Here is a 22,643-nt window from a genome sequence, read left to right on the forward strand (position 1 = left end):
GCAGCCCCAGCCCTGACAGGGGTGGATGGAAGCCAGACTCTCGTGCATCTCACTGACCCTCTCTGTCCGTCTGCCCCTGCCTACTCTGCAGCCCTGCAGTGCATCCCCTTTGTGAGGGTGCTGATGCTCACCCTGTGCACTATGCTGAGCCATGTAGGGAGTAGATCCTGCACTCTGTCTGCAGTGTTAGAGTGGGCTCCAAATGGCTGTTCCTCTTAGACTTCTCTACTGATGGTGGTGGAGATGCCAGCGGATTATGTCGGTTTACACCTCAGCATGTGACCCAGGACTGCAGGGCTGTGTGTGCACCCCACAGGCTGAGCTGTGCCCACAGGCACCTTCAGCAAAGCCACCCTGTAAAGGGAGGGGCTTGTAGGGACAGGATCCACCATCCTTAAATGCTGATGGACAAGTCAGCAAAACACAGCCAGTGCATAAAGATGGGCCTGGCAAGAGGAGCTTTCTGTAGTGTTCTTGTGCTCTGGCCCTCATCTACCATGCCCATTAGATAACTGGCTGGTGTCCCACATCGCTTTGGGCAATGGAACAGGCCATTTGTCAGTCCCTTCAGTGAGCATTTCCAGCTGGGCACCCACAAGATGAAAGCTGGGCATGGCTAAGCCTCAGCTGACTTGCCAAGGCTCTTCCCTCTGGCCAGAGCTTCCCTTTAGTTGGGAAGTCTGTGTTTACTGCTTTGTTCTGAGGCTTGGGGAGGCTCTACTTTGGGAGCAGGACAAAGAAAAGGGCTTCTGGGTGCTCATCCACATGCGTCGGGCTGGGCATCCTGCCTCCAGAGCTAGCACCAAGCACAGCCCTTGTGAAGGGCATGTTCCTCACCGCTGTTTTGGTTGCACAATAGCAGCATTTGGGCCTCAGGAGAGCATGTAGACAAACAGTGGCACTCTCTGCTCCCAGGCTTCTCAAGGGTCCAGGACCTGGTCCTCGAGCTGGTTCTGACTGTCCTTGTCCTCCTTCAGGAGGACAGTGCTCCTGGGAAGCAGGCACAGGAGCACTGGTGCGTCATGCCTCAGCCTCATCAGTTAGGAGCTGAAAGCAACAGGGATTTTTCCAACTCTTGTCTTGCAGGTGGCAGCAGGCCTTTTTGCCAGGGAAACACAGGAGGATGAAGCAATTCAAGCCCTGTGCATGGACATCCTGAGCTCTCTGGATGTCTCTGAGAGGAATAACCAAAGTAAGTTGCCCTCTGCCCTGCTGCTGTGGCCACTTTGTTCCTTCAGGATATTTCTTCTCATGTTTCCCCATGCCCTGAATCTCCCCCTTATGCGCACTGAAGCACACAAGCCTCAGGAAAATTCAGTCTTCTTTTTTGTTTCCAAGCTGATTGGAAATGCAATGTGGTGAATGGCCTGGTTCTTCTCTTCAGCTCCTGTGGCTGAGGCTGCTGCAGTATGTGGTGCCAGCCCAGTACAGTGGCATGCTGATCCCATTCTCCCACTGTCTCCGAGCTTTGGTTGAGAGACAGGAGAGAACAGGGCACAGGGAAGAAGAGCCTATTGCAGTAGACTCTCAGGAGCAAGTGGGAGCCCAAATGAATGCTGCTGGGCTTGGCCAAGGGTTGGGCCAGTCCAGGTCTCCCTGCATCCCACCACCCCTGAGCAGGAGCTGGGAAAAGGAAAGGGCAGATACATGCTCTGCTGCTGGGCACAAGGGGCTCTGCCCTGTATTGCCATTTGCCTGACACAGTGGTCTGGCTGTCATGCTAGCATCTCTCCTGGTGAGCCAGACCTTGTTCCTGGCCATGCTGCAGCTGCCTTAGGAGCCCTGAGGCCAATGCTGTGGCAGCGCAGCTGCTCTCAACATCAGCCCTTTGCAGGGGCATCAAGGGTATGAGGGGCAGGGTATGGCAGGGGCTCATTGGCTCATCCAACTTGTTTTCCTCCCCACAGCCCAGCTGTAGGCTCCCCAGGCCCTGTTGCTTGACTGCTAGTGAGGGGCCCTAGGGAAAGAGCTTCTCTGGGCAGGGGTGGTGGGAGAGCCCAGGGCAGAAATGCTGTTGAGGCTAGTGCCGGCAGCCCCCGAGGAGGAGGCAGCAAGTCTGAGCCTGCCTGGGCCCATTAGGGGTTCCACTCCCTCCTCGAGGTTGGCATCCTCATCCTTTTGGGTGAAGCTATTGGCTGCCTGCTGCTGGCCAGGTGGTACTGAGCTCCCTCTCCCCCTACTGGGAGAAGCTGTGGCTATGGCAGCAGGAGCAATCCTGCCCTGCCCTTGCCTAGGTGGTGGCAGTGCCTCCTCATGTGAGCAGTGAACATGCAGGCACTGCCTTGCAGCTGCTTCAGGCCCTCCATGGCAGGATCCACAGAGGCTTGGGGGCAGTGTGGGAAACAAGCAATACCTCTCCTGCTGCAGTACCTGGAACATATGCGCTTCTTGGCCCTTTCTAACCTGATGGCCTGGGACTTAAATAGCAGTGAGAGCTTTTGCTCCCTCCTGCTTTCTAGGAAAAATGAGAGCTCCTTGGGTTCTGCAGAGTGGGAGCACGGTGTGCTCAATTTACAGCATCCTTGGGGGTGTCACAAATAAAGGGGAGACGAGGGAGCAGACAGAGTTGTGGGAAGAAGCTCAGGGCTGCCTGTGTGGGCATCAGGAGGTGGGGGGACCTCATGAACACCCTGCACCTCTTCCCACACAGATTCCTGCCTGCTCAGAGAAGCTGCTGCCTGCACATGTCACAGCTGATGGCTAACGCCCTCTAATGCTGCACCATGCACCTTAGCACTGCCTCCTCCTCCTCCTTGTCTGGCAGCCTGGAGGGGGTGGGGTGTCTCACCTGAGATATTAGGAGAAGAGGGAAGCTGGTGGAGAGATGGTTGGGTGGGGTAGGGCAAGAGACTGCCATTCCTAGCAGCTTTTCCTTGGCAGCATCCCAGGACAAGCGAATGTGGAAAGGACCCTGGCCAAAGACAGGGGAACACAGATTCACTTCCTCTCCTGCTCTCTCCAGTTCCTGCAAGTGTCAGTGGAGCCCATTAAGGACAAGGCCTGGACTGTGGGCCTAAGCCAGGTACTAAGCCAGCAGCTGAGCAGCTCTGCCCTTGGCTCCTGGGAGAAGGTGTGTCCCCTGTCCCATTTGGGTTGGTGCTCTGCCCAGGCGGGTGGTTTCCACTGCTCCCCCTTCCTCTGCCCCCAGCAGACACGTTTCTCCCTGGGGCTGCCCAAGCACCTGGCTACAGCCTGGCTTTGCAGCTGGACTCACCTGCTCCTGAGGTGGTCGGGTCCATCTGGGGCCAGCCCTATCCTAACAGGTTGGGCAGTGACCATATCTTGGGCTCAGCCTCTTCTCTTTCAGCTTTTCCTATGCAAGGTTCTTGGAATGGTGCTGGCAGGTTGTTGGAACCTCAGACACGTCCAAGGGCAGGTGCTGAAGTTCCTGCAGGAGACAAACCCTGTGGAGTTGTGTTAGGCCCAGGTGAGGTGATGTTCATGGCCTGAGCATTCCCTGGCTGTTCCTAAGGGAGAGGGAGGGCTGATATGGAGCTCAGTTTTCCTGTTTCTGCTTTTTCCCCCTTAACTGGCCATTGTCACTAGCCATGGCTGAGTGGGCTGGAATTGACTCCCCATTTCTATGGGGTTGAAGGTAATAATTTCTGTTGAAAGCTGCCGAGAGCCATGTCCATCTGGTCTTGGACACAGTGGCTTTGTTCTCTGCCCCTTTCACCAGAGACTGTTTTGATCAGACTTCCACAGGCTTGGTAAAGGATCCAGGGCTTTGCCATTTGGCTTTCCTTTTTGGCCTTTGGAAAGGATGGCTTTGATGCTTGGTGTATCAGAGCCACCCACCTGGGGCAGCTGCAGCGGTTGCTTGCTACACTGCCTCTGACTTAACTTCAGCTGGAGCTGGCAACAAGGTACGGGGCACAGTTGTGATGCTCTGCCCTTTCCTTGAAGCTGAGGGCTGGGAGGAGAAGCCTGATGAGGTCTTGCTTGCTCTGCTCCACACCTAGGTGCCATCAGGAAGCCTTTCTGGGCTTGGCAGGGCCTTGCAGAGCAAGTAGCTCAGCCTGGCCCAGGAAGGACCAACAGTGCTTGCCATGCTGTCTGCACCTCCTGCCTGCTAGAGAAGTGTTGTTTTCACGTATTGGGGATGGGGCTTTGCAATATTAAAACTTTGCAATGTTGGGGCTGGGGCTGAGCTACTACTAACTGAACAAAACAAAGAGTGTGAAATACCATGACTTACACAGACACATTCTGTAGGTAAAGACAAAGTCATCTTTGAGCAACAGAGACACTCTGTGGTTAAAAAGAATGCTATCTTTGTACAACCTATGAAACTAAGCCAGTGCAAACTGCTTCTGTAGTTAAACAGTAAGTTGGGGTACCCCATGTCTACCAGAGAGTTATGAAATCAAACCATAAAAGGAGATAAATAAATAAGAGGAAGGGATGCATGAAATTGAGTCAGGAGAGATATAAACAGAGGTGGGGCAGCTAACATGTTGATTATACGTATCGGATAGGCTGTAAACCTTGGAGTAACCAATGGGGAAACAAGGGAGGGAACCTGCAGATGGGATGGGAAATATAAATCATAGTTCTGTTTTTGCTGTATGTGCCTGCTTGCTAGGACACCCATTTTTGCAAAAACATTAAATAAATAGCTGTTTCACTAACCGAGGCCTGCCTGAACCTAGTGACCATTTCTCACACTGCCCATCACCATGCAAGAACCCAAGCTGTGGGATGGGAACAGCTTCCAGACCCACACAGCTCACATTCAGCTTAATGAGTGCCTTGTGGAGCTGCTGGCAGGTGCCCAGGAAAACAAAGAACTGGACAGGGCCTGCGGCAGGAGCCTGCAGGAATCCCAGGACTGATGTCTTAGGCATCTCTGTCAACAGCAGCAGAAGATGGAGAGAGCCCAGGCCATTTGCACTGGTCTCCTGCACACCTACTGTGGGATGCACTGTATGCCCCCAAGGAGCAGCTCCTCACCCATGTGGATGAAGACATCATGGGCAGCATCCTGCAGCTCTCCAGAGCTACAGAAAGGGTAGGAACACAGCTATAGAAAGTGTTGGGCAGCAATGCCTGGGTGCCCCAACTCCAGCCCACTGGGGCTGAGGTGTACCGAGATAGATGGTCTCTATTTAAAGATCTCCCAAGGAAGGGTTTGTCCTCAGGGTCCAGCTCCATCCCCGACATGGGTTCCCCCTGCCCATGCTACTCTTCTAACTCTCAGCCCTTCCAAGAGTTCAAGAAGTGCTTTGCTGTCTTTGGCCTCAGGGCTTGCAGCTCAAGCTTGCTCTGTTGCAGAGCATCAGTGAGGTCAGCTGTGCCATCCAGGCTGTGGGCAACTGCAGCAGCTTTGAGCTCTCCTTAAAGCAGGAGGCAATGTGGACCCTGCTAGTGAGTGTCTGTACCCAGGGAAGTCACACGGGAGTTCTGGGCTGTGCCATCAGACTGGTTTCCCTGGAGGAACAATGGTCGCAGCTTCGTGGGAGGTTCCCAGCTGGTATGGCCCCTGGGTACTGGTGCTGGGCGACTGTGGCTGAGGACCAGGGTTCCTCTCACAGTGCCTTTGGGAACCTGTGGGGGTGACAAAGCAGTGTCTGTCCAAGTCTGGAAGGAAAGACTGTCTCCAGGGGAGGTGGAAGGGCTGTCCTGTGTGACTGTCCACTGCCAATGCTGCACTTGTCTCTCTGGGGCTTGCAGGACTGGATAAAGAGGGAGCCCCTGCACTCCCTGCTGTATGGAGTGTTTCAGGTCCCAGAGGAATTGAGGTGAGGTCTGTTTCCCAGGCTCTGGGGACTCCCAGTGTGCCCCATCCTAGCAGGCAGGGCCTTGAGCATGGGGCTGGGAGCTGCTGGGACTGTGAAGTGGGAAGGTGTTTCCCATGTCAGCTATCTCCCAAAGGAAGAGGGATCCCTTAAGCTGGGGGGAAGAGGAGAGGGCAGGGTGCCGGCTGCCTGGGACGAGACAGAAGTTACGAAGCTCAAGGCAGCGCCCATTGGCATGGGCTGCGCTCGTTGGATTTGGAGTCCTCCATTAGGAGGAATCCAGTTGCGGTTTAAGCCACTTTGGAGAGGGCTAGTAAATCCCCTTTCTGTTTTCTGTTCCTTTTCCCTCTGGCCAGCAAGCTGAGGCCACCTCTGAGAAGGGAGGAAAATTGCTACCTGCTGGAAGTGTGCTGCCAAACTGTCGGGTCCTACCCTTCCAAAGAGCTGATGAAGAAGGGAAGGCAGACCACAAGGGCAGCTGCAAACACACAGGTACCCACTAGCCAGCCCCACCCCACCTTGGGGTCAGAACCCCAATTCAGTGTGCCCTGGCAGCCCCCATGCTGCAGAACCTCAGCTCTCCTTTCCTGCTCTTGGCTGCTGCACAGGAGAGGAATGGACGATCTGAGGCAACTCATAGGAACCCTTCTGGAGGCAGAGAGGAGCTGTGCCTGCTTTGATGATATGGTTCATGTGAGTAGCCATGGGGCAACAGGGAAAGGGTCACAGGGACACAGAATCAAGGCCTTAATAGGTAACAGGAGGTGGATACCTTCCCTACAGGGAACTGGGACTTTGGCTCCTCATTGAAACCGTGTGTCTGGCTGGGGACAGGAACTGAGATGGGGGACAGGAGTGCAGCCTCAGGCAGGGAGAGACCAGCAGGGAAGCAGCATGTGTCTCAGGGCAGAGGCAGCTGCAGAGAGCCAGGTGGTGGAGGCTGCAGTGCCAATTGCTTGGTGTGGCAAGGCTGCCTGGGGAAGGGGCCAGAGAAGGCAGGAGAGAGACGGGAATCTCAGGGAGAGAAACATGACACTTGCCAGAGAGATGCACCCAGCCCCCCTCCCCAGGTCCTGAAGGGCTGGGTCTCCTCAGGCATAGAACAGGAGCAGGACAAAGGCCTACCGTTTTGTGTCCACTTTGAAGGAATGATTTGTGCTCGTGGTGACTAGGGACCACCATGTGCTGGTAACAGGAATTCACTAAGACAAAGAAGCTTTAAAAAAAAGAAGTTAGCATAAAATTGTAGGGTCAGTTAGTTAATTAAGCAATTCTGTTACTGCTTGTCTAGGCCTAAGCCAGTAGGGACTGCTTGTGTGCTAAAGATGTATACCAGTTAGGGCTGCTTTGGTGGTTTGGGAAACTAGGATGAAAAGTAATGTGCATACTCCAAGAGGAAAGATAAAATGTTCAACCTAGAGGAAGACTTTGAGCCTTCATCCTCACAATCACCTTCGACCATCACCAGAGGATAGTACGCATGCTCAAGGAGGAGTGGCAGAGTTCCAAGGACCCCTCCTCTTCTCAGAAATCTTCTGAATATATATATCTGCTAACATAAATTTTTGACAAGCTGGACAGTGAGCATGCATGTTGGGAGGAGCGATCCCCCACACGCCCAGTGCTGAATAAACAAGTACCTACTTAACAGTCATATTTACTATTGAGTTTCCTTATGGTGCTTTTCTCGGAATCAGATTTGGCGACCCAGACGGGACACTCCCTGCTTGGCTGCAGGATCCGCTGAACGCAGGGACTCCCATGGGCGCCCCTGGGATTTCCTGGAGGGACTCCTCTCTTCATTCAGCTCACTGTGGGAGCAGACAAGTTCCAGAAGGGAGACCTGCTTGGCTGGGTGCTGGGTTTCAGGATTCCTGGGATTATGAGGCAGCCCTTCTGCCTACCCCTGTGCCCAGTCACTGCTCAGGTGAGTGGGTGCTGGGGCTGCCTGCGACTCTTTGCTGGCTGCTCTCCCCTGCAGAGAGGATGCCCCTACAAGCAGTCTGGCTCCCTGGAGGGACTGCTGAGGTCCCTGATCACTGACACATGCCACCACAGGGCAAGGGTCTGTCTTGGCTACCTTCTCCAAACACAAGGCGAGGAGGATGGACACTTCCCAGCCTTGCTGAGCCTGATCTTTCCTCCCTTCCTTAACTGGTGCCACCAGCGCCCTGCAGGGCTAGACTCTGTCCCCTGGAGGGAAGGGGAAGGCAACATACTCCACTAGTTTTACTGTCTGCCTCCACAGCCATTTCAGGCAGGGGACAGGGCTGCTGAGTTCCATACCACCTGGGCATGTGTGAGGTTGGGTCGCCAGGACCACCCCTTGCTGCTGTCTGAGAGGGTGAGTGGTCCCTGGTGCCCTCAGTGCTAAGGATTGTGTCATCCCCCCTCCCATGTACCCCCCTACACATTCAGGAGAGACACACAGGGTGGTCCGACAACTTGCCTGGATGAGGTCCCTGACACTTCAGAGCGTGCCTTACCCCTCACTCCCTGCCATGAGCCTGGAGAGACAGGCAGCTACCCAGGCAGTCTTCAAATTCATCCCTTCCCAGGAGGAAATCTACTGCTGAGCACAAAAGAGTAAGCCAGTTTGCTGCCCAGAGCAAACTGGACAGGGAGGAGGCACCTGAGCTCCAGGCCTACAGTGTGCTGCAAAGGGTCGTGTTCAACCCCTTTGCGCCCTGCAGTGGTGATGGAATCAGAACTGACCTCAGCATGCAATAATTCTGCACCACATACCATCCATCTTTTCTGCCCTGAGGGGCGGTTATGACAGATGGAACCCCAAGTCACAGACTGAATGAAGTCAATGAACTTTTCTAGGGATGGGAAATCATATAAGGGAATGCTATCTGTGTGTGTGTATAAATAGATATATATCTATCAAAAGGCAGGAAAGGTGATGGGAAGTGTTGAGACCTGGCATGACATGAATGATATGGAATAAGGGGTGGATACTGTCCTGGTTTTGGCTGGAACAGAGTTAATTCTCTTCCTAGCAGCTGGCACAGTGCTGTGTTTGGGCTTTAGTCTGGGAACAATGTTGGCAACACGCCCATGTTTTAGTTGCTGCTCAGCAGCACTTACCCTGATCAAGGACTTTTCAGTCTCCCATGCTCTGCCAGTGAGGAGGGGCACAGGAAGCCAGGAGGGAGCAGAGACAGGACACCTGGCCCAAACTAGCCAAAGCGGTATTCCATATCACAGCATGTCATGCTTGAGGTAGAAACTGGGGGGAGTTACTTGGAAGGGACCAATCGCTGCTTGGGTTGGGCTGGTATCAGTCAGCGAGTGGTGAGCAATTGTACTGTGCATCATTTGTGTTTTCTAGATACTAATTTCTTCTTTTTTTGTTGTTCCCTCTTTTTATTATCAATATTGTTACAATTGGTATTATTTCTATTATAATTTTATTTTACTTTATTTCAATTACTAAACTGTTCTTATCTCCACCTGCAGGTTTCCATTCTTCCATTTCTCCTGCCCATCCTGCCCAGGAGTAAGCAAGTGGCTGCCTGGTGCTGAGTTGTCTGCTGGGTTTAAACCATGACAGAGGAGCACTCCAGTTTGCCCTCATATGCCCTTGTCTGAGGCACATGGTGTGTAGGAAGGGGATCTCCTTTACAGACACACTAGGTGCCCATACTCCCTCTACCACTCTGTTCATCATGGTAGTTCAGCCAGAGAGGATCCAGGCATCTGGGCACCGGCAGAGGAAAGGGTCACAGGCATAGGCACAGGCACAGACACACAGAGCACAGCTTTGCTGAAGGTGTTTATTGATCATGAGAGGGAAATGGGGATCAGGTGGGGTCCTCCAGGGGTAATCATCTCATGCTGTTGGAGGGGAACACAACAAGGGTGTCACCACCAGTTCCAGTCCTGAAAGAGCCTAAAATGAGACCCCCGTCAGTGTCCACTGGGACATGAGATGGTCCTTGTCCCCTCTGTCTCTCTCCGCAGAGACCCGGGGAAGGAGAAGGGATTCAGAGGCCGCAGTATACCCAAGAAAGCCCTTGGGTCTCCTGAGATCCATATGGCACTCAAGAGCCCCTTACCCCAGGATGCCTTGAGCCCTCCCAAAGCCCTTCCCAACCCTCACAGTGGTCCTGGGGATCTGTATGGCACCACAGCCCCTGCCTGGCCTGCACAGTGACCACCCTCTGGATCTGTAGATCCCCACTGACTGCAAGGAAAGGCACAGGGTGGCTCTGTCCAGCTTGCCCTGGGTCATGGATCATGGACAGTCCCTCCGTTTCACTCCCCTATACTCAAGCTCTGCCCATCCAGAAGGTTCAGGGATTCCATGCATCCCAGAATCCCTTGTAGGGCTTGAAATGCAATGATGCTGCTCACCTAGACAATGAAGAGCTGCAGCCTGGTGTTTCAGTTAGACAAGCTTCAGCACCCGAGGAGGAAGCTGGGGAGAAAGGGAAGGTAAAGACACGCTTGGGTGCACTGGGGTGCACTGGGTGGCAAGGGAAAGTAATGGGCAACAGGTCCACAGGGAAGGTGTTTTCAGGGAGAAATGGGGTACATGCATGTGCATAGTAGTACACAAAAAGCAGTGGGGATCCTAGGAAAGGGGCCCACCTGGGTATGTGACTGTATCCTGGGGCATCCTGGGGCACTCTGGATTGTAATAGGATGGATGGGAATGCAAGGTTTCCCCTGGGAAAAGGAGCTTCCCTGGGAAAACACTATGGGCAGGGGGCTGCTCCCTGGGTTTGCAGTGGGTTGCATTGAGGTATACTGGGGCACACTAGGATGTCCTGAAGTGTTGTGGCCATGAGAGAGGAGCATGTAGGGACAGAACTCATGATACCTACCTCAAGCCTCTTCCCATGCTTTATTTGGTGTCCCTGCTATAGAGAGAAAATGAGACCTCAATGGTCACTGGGATGTCCCCAGTACCAGCAAGGGATGGGAGGAACAAACTGCCCTCCAGGTCCTCAGACTGGATGTCCCAGACTGGACCTTGGTAGGGCTGTGGTTGTGGCCATGAGAGGGGAGCATCTGGGGACAGCAGAACTGATGATACCTACCTCAGGCCTCTTCCCCGGCTTGATTTTGTCTCCCCACTGTAGAGAGAACATGAAACGCCACTGATACCGGCAAGGGACAGGAGGAACAAACTGCCCTCCCGTTCCCCAGACTGGATGTCCCAGACTGGACCTTGGTGGGGCTGTGGTTGTGATCATGAGAGGGGAGTGTCTGGGGACAGTAAAACTCATGATACCTACCTCAGGCCTCTTCCCATGCTTTATTTGGTGTCCCTGCTATAGAGAGAAAATGAGACCTCAATGGTCACTGGGATGTCCCCAGTACCAGCAAGGGATGGGAGGAACAAACTGCCCTCCAGGTCCTCAGACTGGATGTCCCAGACTGGACCTTGGTAGGGCTGTGGTTGTGGCCATGAGAGGGGAGCATCTGGGGACAGCAGAACTGATGATACCTACCTCAGGCCTCTTCCCCGGCTTGATTTTGTGTCCCCCCTGTAGAGAGAACATGAAATGCCACTGATACCGGCAAGGGACAGGAGGAACAAACTGCCCTCCCGTTCCCCAGACTGGATGTCCCAGACTGGACCTTGGTGGGGCTGTGGTTGTGATCATGAGAGGGGAGTGTCTGGGGACAGTAAAACTCATGATACCTACCTCAGGCCTCTTCCCATGCTTTATTTGGTGTCCCTCCTATAGAGAGAAAATGAGACCTCAATGGTCACTGGGATGTCCCCAGTACCAGCAAGGGATGGGATGAACAAACTGCCCTCCAGTTCACCACACTGAATGCCCTCCAAGCCCATCCCAGTACTTGCCTCCTGGCTAAAACCTCCACTTCCTTCAAAGGGTGCCTGGAGAAGGAGAGCAAAGAGGTTGTATGGATTGGACTTGGTGGGGCTGTGGTTGTGGCCATGAGAGGGGGCTGTCTGGGGACAGTAGAACACATGATACCTACCTCAGGCCTCTTCCCCCACTTGATCTGGGGTCCCTCCTGTAGAGAGATCATGAGACCTCACTGGTCACTGGGATGTCCCCAGTACCAGCAAGGGATGGGAGGAACAAACTGCCCTCCAATTCCCCACACTGAATGCCCTCCAAGCCCATCCCAGTACTTGCCTCATGGCCGAAACTTCCAGTTCCTACCAAGAGTGCCTAAGGAAGGAGAGCAAAGAGGTTGTATGGACTGCACTTGTTGGAATGTGGTTGTGGCCATGAGAGGGGGCTGTCTGGGGACAGTAGAACACATGATACCTACCTCAGGCCTCCTCCCCCGCTTGACTTTGTCTCCCACCTGCAGAGAGACCATGAGACCTCACTGGTCACTACGAAGTCCCCAGTACCAGCAAGGGATGGGAGAAACAAATTGTCCTCCAGTTCCCCAGAGCTGGTAGTTCTCCAGACTGGGGACTACCCCAGTACTTGCCTCCAGGCAAAACTCTCCACTTCTTTCTAAAACTGCCTTGGGAAGGACAGCAAAGAGGTTGTCTGGACTGAACTTTGGTGGAGCTGTGTGTGGGGCACAGATGTCTTCAGAATCCCCAGGCCCACGGCTTCCCCCCCAGTCTGAGCAAGAATCTCCTGTCTGCTCCCGCAGCCCCATTCCTCAAACTTTCACCTGGGATACCTTGTTCATGCAATGACCCAGGGTGAGGAAGGAGATAAGGATAGCCTGGGGAATTTGAGGCCTCCAAAGGGGATGCAGGTGACTGAAAAGACAGAGCACCAAGGGAGTGGGCTGGCAGCACTGAAGGGAAAGGACAGTGTGGGATGTAAGCAAGGGGTATAGGAATTCAAGCAGAGGGGACACGGGGACTTCAGGCACAGTGGTTTGTAGGGGGAAAAGGAAGAGGACTGCAGAGGACCAAACTGAGGGGACTGGGAGAGTGTTTGGGATTTGGGGTTCAAGGAAGGGGATCTGGGTACACTACCACAGTAGACAGGTTGAAAGGCAAAGTACTGAGGAGGGGAGACAGGAACAAAGTTGTTGGGATTGGTCAAAGGGAGGGCATTTGAGGATGCTGGATAGGACACAGAGGAGATCCTGGAGAGGAGATGTCTGAAGGGGCCGAAAGGATGGGATGAGGAGGCACGGATAAACCAGTGGGGACTCTTCTTGGGAGGAGATAGGCCCAACCATTCAGTGAAGAAGCTGGGGTCTGAGCGTCAGTACCTATCCTGAAGGGAAGAGTGGGAATAGACAGAACTGTGCAAGGCAGAACTGCACTGCCTGCGGCTGGAGGAGCCCCTTGCTTGGGAAAGGGAGAAGCCAGCTCAAGGGGTTTCATGCTCACCACTATGATTTCATTCTGCAGGAGAGCTGATGTTTTGCAGCCATGATCTGTTCCCAGCCTTGGACCCTGCCACGGGGCCTTATGGACTCACCTTAGCATCTGCTGGGGTGCACAGCAGGGTAGTGAAGAGCAGGGCTATGCTGAGCACTGCAGCCTTCATGTTTCTCTGCGGTGTGGTGAGTCCTGGGTGAAGCTAGAGAAGGTGAGGGGCAGATTTATCCCTCCCAGGACTCCTCCTTGCCCTCCCCAAGAGGCCCCATGGCAAAGCCAGACTTGGCAAAGACACCAGCCCTGGCAATAAGCCCGGCCTCGGCACAGAGTCACCCCTGACTTCAGCATGGCTCCAGCCACCTTCCCTGGCATCAGTCCAGCTTCCTGCACAGGGCAGCTGGACATGGAAGGACCCAGGCATCTGGGGGTGGTGAAGAGGACAGACAGAGGAGGCCTGACAGCCTGACATCCTATGGTGACCGCCTGCTGCTCCAACACAAAGCGACATCCCCCCATCTCCCAGAGCCCCTCACCTCCCAAAACTGCCATCTCCCAGTGCTGCCTGCCTGTGGCCATCCTGCCTACCCAGGTAACCTGAGTCCCACTCTGCAGAGCTGCTCCCAAATGATGGGTCTTAGTGATTCTGTCCCAAAAAAGGCTCTGGCTACAACCCCATCCCTGGCTGTGACTTGGACACAGTCTCCCAATGCCCCTGTCCCCAGGGAGTGTCCCTTCAGTGCCCTCATCCTTGGGCAGCCACTTGGAGCTAACTGCAGGGACTGCAGTGCTCCCATGGCAACAGGAGGGATGTTTGTTCTCCTTGTCATCCCTCCTCTGTGTGTGTGTGTGTCTGATAAGCTGTATTTGCCCAGGACCAGTGGGCAAGGAACCTGTTCAGCCAGGGTGGTGCTTCCAACACATTCCACAAGCTTGGTGCTTCATGAGATTGCCTAATGCAGGATGGGGAGGAGGCTGGCAGAGCCTGCAAAGGAGGAGAGTCCTGGAGGCACCAGGGAAGAACAGGTACAGGGCACCCCACACGCCTACAAGGGCTCCCTTGCTCCCCTGGGACAGGCTGGAGCCCAGAGGTGGGGACAGTCCCAGGGGAGCAGCTTCACAGCCAGGGTGTCCCTCTCTTTCATTGCAGCCTGGTGACAGGGGTTTCCCACAGGAATGGGGCTTAGAGCAGCCTGCAGCTTGGGTGATGGAGGTGCCTCCCCGGGCCACTGTGTCCACTTCCCTCTGCCCTGCTATCCCTGCCTTTCCAGGACATTTTCTTTCACAGCACCTCTGGCCTAAACATCACCATCCTGGGGGCCCTGAGCAGCATCATTTGTCCATTGTGGGTTTTTATGCTTCAGCTCTCCACTCTGGTAAGAGCTACTGGGTGAAGCTGCTGTCTTGGTCTGCACAAATGGACTACTTGGTTTGCACTGCCTGGACTTGTGCAAAGCATTCGACACTGTCCCACACAAAATCCTTGTCTCTAAATCGGAGAGACATCAATTTGATAGGTGGGCCACTCGGTGGATAAAGAACTGGCTGGACGGCCGCAAGCAAAGAGTTGTGGTCAATGGCTCAATGTCCAGCTGGAGACCAGTAATGAGTGGTGTCCTTCAGGGATCGGTGTTGGGACAGGTCTTGTTCAACATCTTTGTCACCGACAAGGACAGTGGGATTGAGTGTGCCCTCAGCAAGTTTACCGATGACACCAAGCTGTGTGGTTTGGTTGATACACTGGAGGGAAGGGATGCCATCCAGAGGGACCTTGACACGCCTGTGAGGTGGGCTGATGCCAACCTTATGAAGCTTAACCATGCCAAGTGCAAGGTCCTACACCTGGGTCGGAGCAATCCCAGTCACAGCTACAGGTTGTGCAGAGAACAGATTCACAGCAGCCCTGAGGAGTAGGACTTGGGGGTGTTGGTAGATGAGAAACTTAACATGAGCCAGCTTTGGTGTGCGCTCGCAGCCCAGAAAGCCAACCGTATCCTGGGCTGCATCAAAAGGAGCAAGACCAGCAGGTCGAAGGAGGTGATCCTGCCCCTCTACTCTGCTCTCGTGAGACCTCACCTGGAGTATTGTGTGCAGTTCTGGTGTCCTGAACATAAAAGGGACATGGAACTGTTGGAACAAGTCCAGAGGAGGGCCACGAGGATGATCAGGGGACTGGAGCACCTCCCGTATGAAGACAGGCTGAGGAAGTTGGGGCTGTTCAGCCTGGAGAAGAGAAGGCTGCTTGGAGACCTCATAGCAGCCTTCCAGTATCTGAAGGGGGCCTACAAGGATACTGTTGAGGGACTCTTCGTTAGGGACTGTAGTGATAGGACAAGGGGTAATGGGTTAAAACTTACACAGAGAAAGTTTAGACTGAATATAAGGAAGAAGTTCTTCACTGTGAGGGTGGTGAGGCACTGGAATGGGTTGCCCAGGGAAGCTGTGAATGCTCCATCCCTGGTGGTGGCCAAGGCCAGGTTGGACGAAGCCTTGGGTGGGATGGTTTACTGTGAGGTGTCCCTGGCCATGGCAGGGGGGTTGGAACTAGATTATCTTAAGGTCCTTTCCAACCCTAACTATTCTATGATTCTGTGATTCTAAATCAAGTAAGACCTTACCCAGCAGTCCAGGACCAATGCACCCACTCTGCCCAGTCATGACACTCACGTAATCTGATATCACTGCTCTGTTCAAGGATGTAAGGACCCAAAACATCAGAGTCAATAGCTGGTTCCTCTGTTAGCAGGGACATATTCATAATGAAGACAAGCATATTTTGATTAACAGGCTCAGGCATGTCTGTTTTGCCTCCCTGTAGATGTACACAACTATCAGAAGAGGCAGATAACAGAACAGATACTGAATTATTTCTGCATCACAAGAAGACCTGCACTTCTACTAGTGATGTGAGTTAACACTGAGGGGAGATAGTGCCAGTAAAGTTTATTATACCAGGAGATGCAGCTTGTATTTACTCATCTCTTTAGGTAGCTGATGGTCAGAAGTAACTACTAATGACCAGCAAATCCACTAGCTGCACTGCAAAATAGGAGCCTTGAATGGATTGGACTCTGCCTGTACTGAGTTCAAGTGATATCAGAGTTATGGCAGCAGATCCATGGATAGTTCATAAGGCTGTCACATTCCTCTGTAAACACATCCTCTGTTTGTTATGTACCACAGTAATTCAAGTGACCACGCTGTGCTTTCCAGTCACCATTCATTTCCAAACCCCCACAGCAGTCCATGTCACACATCTAAAAGTAAAATAGCGCTCTATTTTAGTCCTCTGTCTCTGAGGGTGTGAGGATACTTTATGAAACACAAACTAGGGATCAAAGGCTGGTGGTAAAAACCTAGTTTAGGTTTTGAAGTTAGTGGGGGTCTCTCTGAGTTTCAGTGAATTCAAACGAACATGTCACTGTTTCTGTTCCCATGCTGATACAGACTCCTGTCACGGCTTCAAAAAAACCCTGTCTCGTTTTATGCACATGAAAAGAGATAAATAACAATACTGGCAAGTGGTTATTGAGAAACATAAATGGCTCAAATTCTTAACTGACATTATAAGTCATTTTTTAAGGGTTATGGATAAGGTTATGTCTTTACGGGACACTGATAAAAAATAAAGAGTTCTTTTGTGGATCCATTGTGGAAAGAGTCAAGGAAACTGACTTGAGTATTTGCTTTGAAATTGCCCAAAGAGCATGCAGTCACCTGGAAGATTTTCATTTTGACTGCTTCAGTTTTGTGCGTCACTTATTAGATAGCAAAGCTACACAGTGTTGAAGAATTTATCTTATTTAAATATGCTGTGACATTATTTGTATTCTGAAGTTGTTTTGAAAAGTATTGGTGAATTTTATGCACTGTCCTAATTGAGGTATATTGACTTAGGGGAGGCCAAGGCTGCCTTTGAGATAAATGCAAATTGAGTGGATGGCATTTGATAGCCACGTAACATTTAAGGTGCTATTCAGGAGGATTGCATCTGCTGATTTGATTGTGTCTAAAAAGACATGTTTGTATTTTTGTAACAGTGGTGTATTGAAAAAGTAAAATGTCACATTTTTGTGAGTATGATAAAGATATAGGCAAGAGACTTTACAAGGATGGTCTAAAGCGTAGCTGATTCCACTTGTACTGTCTCCCTCCTCCTTCTCCAAGCAGAGCTGAGAGCACTTCTGGAACTTTCCCTGGTTTTCCTGTAGTTTCACAGGTTCATGACTGTGAACAACACCAAGTTGGGTGGGAGTGTTGATCTAAGGAAAGGTAGAGAGGCTCTGCAGAGGGATCCAGACAGGCTGTATCAACAGGCTGTGGCCAGGGGTGTGAGGTTCAACAAAGCAAAGTGCTGGGTCCTGTGCTTGGGCCACAACAACCCCGTCCAATGCTCCAGGCTTGGGAAAGAGTGGCTGGAAAGCTGCTCATTGAAAAGAACTGTCTGACTGACAGAACTGAATATGAGCAGCTTGTGCCCAGGCAGCCAAGAAGGCCAACAGCATCCTGGCCTGTATCAGCACCAGTGTGGCCAGCAGGGCCAGGGCAGTGATGTACTGGGCACTGGTGAGGCTGCACCTCAAATCCTGTGTTTAGTTCTGGGCCTCTCACTACAAGAGAGACATTGAGGTGCTGGAGCGGGTCCAGAGAAGAGCAACAGAGCTGGTGAAGGGATTGGAGCACAAGTGTGATGGGGAATGGCTGAGGGACCTGGGGGGGAGGTTTAGTCTGGAGAAGAGAAAGCTCAAAGGAACCTTATTGCTCTCTACAACTGCCTGAGAGGAGGTTGTAGCCAGGAGGTGGCTGGTCTCTGCTCTCACGGAACAAGTGACAGGACAAGAGGAAACAAGTCTCAAGCCGTAACCTGGTATTGGAACAGGCTGCCCAGGGCAGTGGTAGAGTCACCATCCCTGGAAATGTTCCCAAACAGTGTAGAGGAGGCCTTCTGTATCATGGTTTAGTGGTGGACTTGAAAGTGCAGAGGTAAAGGTCAGACTTGATGATCTAAAGATCTTTTCCAACCCAGTTGATTCTATGATTCTATTCTATGATACAAGGATGAACCACGTCTTTTCATCAAAGTAGTTCAAGCACTTTTATTTTACTCCTCATTCCCTCTATATAAAAATGGGATTCCTCACTGCAGGTCAATGTCTGAGGATAAGAACGATACTAAAAACTTATTTGGAAAAAAATCTGGTAAAAAATCCACTGACTCACAGAAGAAACTACAAGAAAACCAAGGAAACTTCCAGATTGCTCTCATCCCTGCATGGAAAACGAGGAGGGAGACAGCACAAGAAGAATTAGTTTAGGATTAAACTAGTTATGAAGGGGGGAGGGGATTTAACTGGGCCTGTTGGGGACAAGCCCAAGAGGAACATGCTAGGGATTGAAGGATGGCGGGCTAAGGAGGACTATCAATCTCTTGTTTCACTTGTGGGAAAGGATAGCTCTTTAGACCCTGTCCCCCAGGGGAAAAAGGGTACTAGGACTGGCTCCCTGAAATGCCTGTACACCAACGCACGCAGCATGGGGAATAAACAGGAGGAGTTAGAAGTCTGTGTGCGGGCTAAAGGTTATGATCTAGTGGCGATTACAGAGACATGGTGGGACAGTTCACATGACTGGAATGTGGTCATGGATGGCTATGTCCTTTTTAGGAAAGATAGGTCAGCAAAGCGAGGTGGTGGAGTTGCTCTTTACGTGAGAGAGCAACTAGAATGTATTGAGTTCTGTCCGGGGTCGGATGAGGAGCAAGTGGAATGCCTGTGGGTACGAATCAAGGGGCTGACTGGCACGGGTGATACAGTTGTGGGGGTCTATTACAGACCTCCTGATCAGGACGAAGGAGTTGATGAGGCTTTCTACAGGCAACTGGAAGTAGCCTCGCGACTACATGCCTTAGTCGTCGTGGGGGACTTTAATTACCCCGATATTTGCTGGAAGACTCACACAGCCAGTCATTCACAGTCTAGGAGGTTCCTCGAGTGCATTGATGATAATTTCTTAATGCAAATGGTGGACGTACCAACTAGGAGAGCAGCGCTGCTAGATTTAGTACTCGCCAACAAGGAGGGTTTGGTCGAAGTGGTGACGGCCAATGGCAGCCTTGGCTGCAGTGACCATGAGATGGTGGAGTTTAGGATCCTGTGTGGGAGGAATAGAATACCTAGCAAAGCCACAGTTCTGGATTTCCGAAGGGCCAACTTTGGCCTCTTCAGTCAACTGCTAAGGGAAGTCTCATGGGAAAGTGTACTAGGCGGTAAAGGGGCTCAAGATAGTTGGTTAGCATTCAAGGACCGCTTCTTCCAAGCTCAGGATCGGAGCGTCCCAATGAGTAGGAAGTCAAGTAAGGGATCTAGGAGACCGGCGTGGTTAAACAAGGAGCTGCTGGGCAAACTCAAGTGGAAAAGGAGAATCTATGGATTATGGAAGGAGGGGCTGGCCGCTTGGGAGGAATATAGGACAGTTGTTAGAGGATGTAGGGAGGCAATTAGGACAGCTAAGGCCTCCTTGGAACTCAATCTTGCTAGTCGGGTTAAAGACAATAGAAAGGGCTTCTTCAAATACATAGCAAATAAAACTAAAACAAGAGGCAATATAGGCCCACTGCTGAACGAAGTGGGTACCCTGGAGACAGAGGATATAAAGAAGGCAGAGGTGCTGAATGCCTTCTTTGCCTCTGTCTTTACTCCTGCAGACTCTCCCCGAGGGCCCCGGATTTCTTTAGCCCCAGAAGGAGTCAGGACAAAGGAGGAGTTTGCTTTGGTAGATGAGGATTGGGTTAGGGATCAGCTATGCAAACTGGACATCTGTAAATCGATGGGTCCGGATGGAATGCACCCACGGGTGCTGAGGGAGCTGGCGGAGGTCATTGCTAGGCCACTTTCCATCATCTTTGGTAAGTCGTGGGAAATGGGCGAGGTGCCTGAGGATTGGCGGATGGCAAAGGTCACACCAATCTATAAGAAGGGCAAGAAGGAGGACCCGGGTAATTATAGACCGGTCAGCCTTACCTCCATCCCTGGAAAGATGATGGAACAACTTATTCTTGACTCCATCACTAGGCATATCAAGGATGAGGGGGTCATTAAGAACAGCCAACATGGTTTTATGAGGGGGAAGTCATGTATGACCAACCTTATAGCCTTCTATGAGGAAGTGACTAGGTGGAGGGATGATGGTAGAGCGGTAGATGTAGTTTTTCTTGATTTCAGTAAGGCATTTGATACTGTCTCCCACAGCATCCTCATAGATAAGCTAAGGAAGTGTGGGCTTGATGATCAAGTAGTGAGGTGGATCGAGAACTGGTTGAAAGGAAGAAGGCAGAGAGTTGTGGTCAATGGCGCAGAATCTAGCTGGAGGTCTGTGACTAGTGGAGTTCCTCAGGGGTCGGTGCTGGGACCGGTGCTGTTTAATATTTTCATCAATGACCTGGATGAGGGAACTGAGTGCACCCTCAGCAAGTTTGCTGATGACACAAAACTGGGAGGAGTGGCTGACACACCAGAGGACTGTGCTGCCATTCAGCGAGACCTGGACAGGCTGGAGAGTTGGGCGGGGAGAAACTTGATGAAATTTAACAAGGGCAAGTGTAGAGTCTTGCATCTGGGGAAGAACAACCCCATGTACCAGTACAGGTTGGGGGTTAACCTGCTGGAAAGTAGTGAAGGGGAAAGGGACCTGGGGGTCCTGGTGGATAGGAGGATGACCATGAGCCAGCAATGTGCTCTTGTGGCCAAGAAGGCAAATGGCATCTTAGGGTGCATTAGAAAGGGAGTGGTTAGTAGGTCAAGAGAGGTTCTCCTCCCCCTCTACTCAGCCTTGGTGAGGCCGCATCTGGAATATTGCGTCCAGTTCTGGGCCCCTCTGTTCAAGAAGGACAGGGAATTGCTTGAAGGAGTCCAGCGCAGAGCCACAAAGATGATTAAGGGAGTGGAACATCTCCCTTATGAGGAGAGGCTGAGGGAGCTGGGTCTCTTTAGCTTGCAAAAGAGGAGACTGAGGGGTGACCTCATCAATGTTTACAAATATGTGAAGGGTAGGTGTCAGGATGATGGAGCTAGGCTTTTTTCAGTGATATCCAGTGATAGGACAAGGGGCAATGGGTGTAAACTGGAACATAGGAAGTTCCACGTTAACATCAGGAAGAACTTCTTTACTGTAAGAGTGACAGAGCACTGGAACAGGTTGCCCAGGGGGGTTGTGGAGTCTCCTACACTGGAGATATTCAAGGCCCGCCTGGACAAGTTCCTGTGTGATGTACTGTAGGTTACCCTGCTCTTGCAGGGGGGTTGGACTAGATGATCTTTTGAGGTCCCTTCCAACCCTTGGGATTCTGTGATTCTGTGATTAGCAGGGCCTACTTTAACTCTAACACTAGCCATAAACCATTACCTAACCCTAAACTGTCACCTGACCCTAACCCCTCACTTAATGCTAATGCTAGCCATAACCCGTCACCTAACCTCTGTGCTGGCAACCTGGTCTAAGCTGTGGATAGGGCTGGGGCAGGCCAGTGGCCAGGCCTCGGGGGGGGTTAATGAAGGAGTGGGTAGGTGATGGGGGCGCGGCTTGGGTAGAGGAGGGTTCTCAGGTGTGGACGGGGTTGGAGCACGTAGTGGTGCGGCCACGATGGGCGCAGGGCTAGAGGGGGTGCGATCGGGACTGTGAGCGCGCTTAAGAGGGCCGAGGGTACGCTACGGTTGGGCATGGCCCCACGGGGGCGGGGCCATGCTTACATGCGTCACCTAGGCAAGGGTTGTGGGCGGGGCTAGGGTGGGAGTGTGGCCACACATAGGGGGCGGCCAGGGCAGGGCGGGCAAAGCGGAGGCAGGTGGTGCCACAGGGGGTGTGGCCAGGGTGGGGTCACGTGTGGGGCTGGGGCCTGTGTTGCGGCGCGGCTGCTGTGGGCCGGGGCCACGTGAGGGAGCGGGTGCCGGCCAGGGGTGGGTGAAGCCTCACCCTAGCGGAGGCACGGTGCCGCGCAGGGGGCGGGGCCTGTGCTGTGGGCGGGGTTACTGAAGGACGGGGTGCGTGGATTCAGGACTTGCCCTTCTTCTGTGACGCTGCCGGACCCAGTGTTTTTCTGCATCTCCAGGCTGCTGCCTGCCTTTGTTTTTTTGCTTTGTTGTCCTGCTTCTGCTCCCTATTTCTGCTGCTTCTTTCTCCATCTCCGTCAGGGTCCCTGTCCCTTTCTCTCACCAGTCCATTATCTACTTCATGCTTTCTGACTACAGCCCCCATCTGCTGGCTGTCACTTTTCTCCTCTGTTCTGCCACCCACTCCTCAATTTTGGCGACCTCCACCGCTGCCCACCAGCCCCTTTGTCCAGGAGCTGGCCAACTGACCGTCTGTTCCCTACCAGACCAGATTTGGTGAATGACTGCTGAGGTGTCCCAGGGCCAAGCCTAGAGCTCCAGAGCATGCTTGGTTGACAACTTACTACGTGCTTTGGCTAAATAAATATTATTTGTCTCCCTCACCCTCAGGGGTTGTTAGCACTTATTTCACGCCGGGTGAGGGGCTCTGACAGGGCCTGGGGGAGGATGTGAAGCATGGTGGAGGTCAGGCGATAGCACCCTGCTCTTGCTGGACTGCAGCTGCGTGCAACC

The 22,643-nt window shown here is 52.5% G+C and overlaps 3 long non-coding RNA genes across 3 annotated transcripts; 1 reads left to right on the plus strand and 2 right to left on the minus strand.

The window, feature by feature from the left end:
- The first annotated feature begins 3,310 nt into the window (after positions 1 to 3,310).
- Positions 3,311 to 6,526, plus strand: LOC136005776 (uncharacterized). Its single transcript, XR_010608879.1, has 3 exons — positions 3,311 to 3,427; positions 6,095 to 6,230; positions 6,347 to 6,526. It is a non-coding gene; the product is annotated as an uncharacterized LOC136005776 (long non-coding RNA).
- Positions 6,527 to 9,551: 3,025 nt separating this feature from the next.
- LOC136005678 (uncharacterized) lies at positions 9,552 to 10,827 on the minus strand. The gene is made up of 4 exons (XR_010608831.1): positions 10,790 to 10,827; positions 10,574 to 10,609; positions 10,101 to 10,164; positions 9,552 to 9,636 (listed from the first exon to the last, which is right to left on the minus strand). It is a non-coding gene; the product is annotated as an uncharacterized LOC136005678 (long non-coding RNA).
- A 734-nt stretch (positions 10,828 to 11,561) lies between these two features.
- On the minus strand, positions 11,562 to 13,214 carry LOC136004665 (uncharacterized). The gene is made up of 5 exons (XR_010608566.1): positions 13,130 to 13,214; positions 12,003 to 12,038; positions 11,864 to 11,899; positions 11,703 to 11,738; positions 11,562 to 11,598 (listed from the first exon to the last, which is right to left on the minus strand). It is a non-coding gene; the product is annotated as an uncharacterized LOC136004665 (long non-coding RNA).
- Between the last annotated feature and the right edge of the window lie 9,429 nt (positions 13,215 to 22,643).

Source organism: Lathamus discolor, chromosome Z, assembly GCF_037157495.1.
Source record: "Lathamus discolor isolate bLatDis1 chromosome Z, bLatDis1.hap1, whole genome shotgun sequence".
Lineage (NCBI taxonomy): Eukaryota > Metazoa > Chordata > Aves > Psittaciformes > Psittacidae > Lathamus > Lathamus discolor.